The sequence below is a fragment of the Uloborus diversus genome, chromosome 8 (assembly GCF_026930045.1).
Source record: "Uloborus diversus isolate 005 chromosome 8, Udiv.v.3.1, whole genome shotgun sequence".
Lineage (NCBI taxonomy): Eukaryota > Metazoa > Arthropoda > Arachnida > Araneae > Uloboridae > Uloborus > Uloborus diversus.
This window is the reverse complement of record NC_072738.1, coordinates 87,232,873-87,235,143: the sequence shown is the minus strand read 5'-3', so window position 1 is coordinate 87,235,143 and position 2,271 is coordinate 87,232,873.

Genomic DNA, 2,271 nt, shown 5'->3' with positions numbered 1-2,271 from the left:
TATTTTAGCCAGCGTAGCTTCTTAAAAATATATTGAAGTAAACTCTAACCGCACAACTATGTAGAGAATAAAAGTAATTTGCCCTAGTTTTAGAAAAGATAAGTTTGTTTTTGAGATTTGCAAATAAGTAAACTCGAGGAAAATTAATACAACTTTTAAAATAAATTAAATGAAGGGTCCTTTGTGATTTGAATACGAGCATTTGGGGAAAGAGATGTAACTTTGAAGATGCAGACAATATAAACAACTTGTCATCCCAAATAAATAAATAAATTGATTGCATTTTAGATGGCCCATTTGATATTAATATGAAATTACTGTAATTTTAATTTACTGTAACTGGAACGAGTGGCCAGCCAGTACTCAGACGTGTTGATATAATGCAATCAGATTTATCTATCAGTTCCTGAGAAGAATTCAAGAAAGAAGTCATATTGGAAAAGATCTTCGGAGGAAAACACTAACAATAATTCTGAAATTTGCTTATTTAATTTACTGTTTAAGTTCAGAATTATTTAGAATCAATCATGATTTAGTAATAAACATGCTTCTATTTGACAGCCTAGTGTGGATCAGTGCTTTTCTCTGAAACTTTTTCTACAATGACTTCTTACTGACCTTCAGTCTCCAATTTTTCTGAGTTATTATTAAAAAAAAAAATACTGTATTGTTCCCCATAATTGTAACTCACAACTCAATTTCTTTAGAAAAGCCATGGTTTTTATGAACACCTTAATAAAAGTATGGTTAATATGAGAAAATTATTTGGATTATGAATAATTTTCAAAAAATTTCTTCATGTCTGTAACTATATTAAAGTTGATAACGGACTTGAAATGTCAAGACTTCCAAGTGAAAAAATTACGTTAAATGTTAGGGGGGGGGGGGGGGGGGGAAGCTTAAGAGCTGAAGCTCTTTCAGTCTGCATTTTCTGAAGTTAAAAAAATATTGAATATTAAAATGTGATTTTATTAGTTATATCTAGGAAAAGAAAATAACACGTGCCTCTATTTTTTTTACACAAATACCAGGCATTTTTATATGAATTTCAACTGAGTATTTTTTAGAAAACATTTCAGGTTATCAAAAGGTGATCTTATTAGATATATTTAGGAAAAGAAAATGGCATGTATCTCTACTTTTTTTACACAAATGCCAGGCATTTGTATATAAATTTAAAATGAGTAACTTTTTGGAAAACATTTTAGGTATTCTATTTATCATTGTGCTAAGATTGAAACTTTTGCAAGTTCATATTCAAAATTTTCATTTTTAACAATAACTGTACAAGTTTAGGTTTCAGAATAATTGAATATACATATCTTGTGTAATTAAAAGAATTGAGAATTTTGGTTAAGTTGAAATTTATAACTAGACCTGTTAGACTACAGCTTTGGAAAGTATTATCAAAACAAAATGTATGGAAAAGTAAGAAATATGGGGCAAAGTAAAGTGGTGGAATATTTGCTGTTTTTAGCAATTTTTAAAAATCAGTAATTATTTTGTAATTCTTTGTTTTATGTCAATTTTTGTTATTATATAATGAAAGGTCTTGTTATTAAAATTTTAAATATTAATTGAGACCTACTAATACTGGGTGCAGTATTTATTTTTTTAATATTAAGCTGATTTTTATTTTAAATGTTAAGTACAATTAGTCAAGTGAAATAATTCACTTTGTTTACTTATTCAGTCATTTATCCATCACTCATGTATTCATTTATTAATTGATTTTCTTTCCTTCATTTATTGATTTTCTTACTCATTCACTATTTTATTCACTCATTATTTTTTTCTCATAAAAATTTACATTTATTTATTCATTCATTTATTGTTTCATTAGTCTTTAATTTATTTATTCTTTCGTCTATTGAACATTCATTTGATCAAAAATATTTTAATAATCAAGTAGAAAATATTTCATTAGAAAAATATTTTATTTTTCACTTTGCCCCATGAAGAAAAAAAGGAGGGGGCGGGGGGATTTTCCACCTTTTTTTTTGAAGGTTCAAATTTTTAGCCAAAAATGAAAAATAATTTTCAATGCAAGTTTTTTTATGAAACACATTGTTCTTTCTTTATGTACTGTAATTTTCAAAACAAATTTCCAATTTTCTTTTGGAAAAGGTAAGTGATCTTAATTTCACTTTGCCCCACATTCCTACTTTAAAAAAGAATACTTTAATTCAGTTAACTGTCATTTTTTTTTTCAGTAACTGCAATAAGAAAGGTAGGGCATAAGATCTGATTTTTTTTTCTACTGCCACTGAT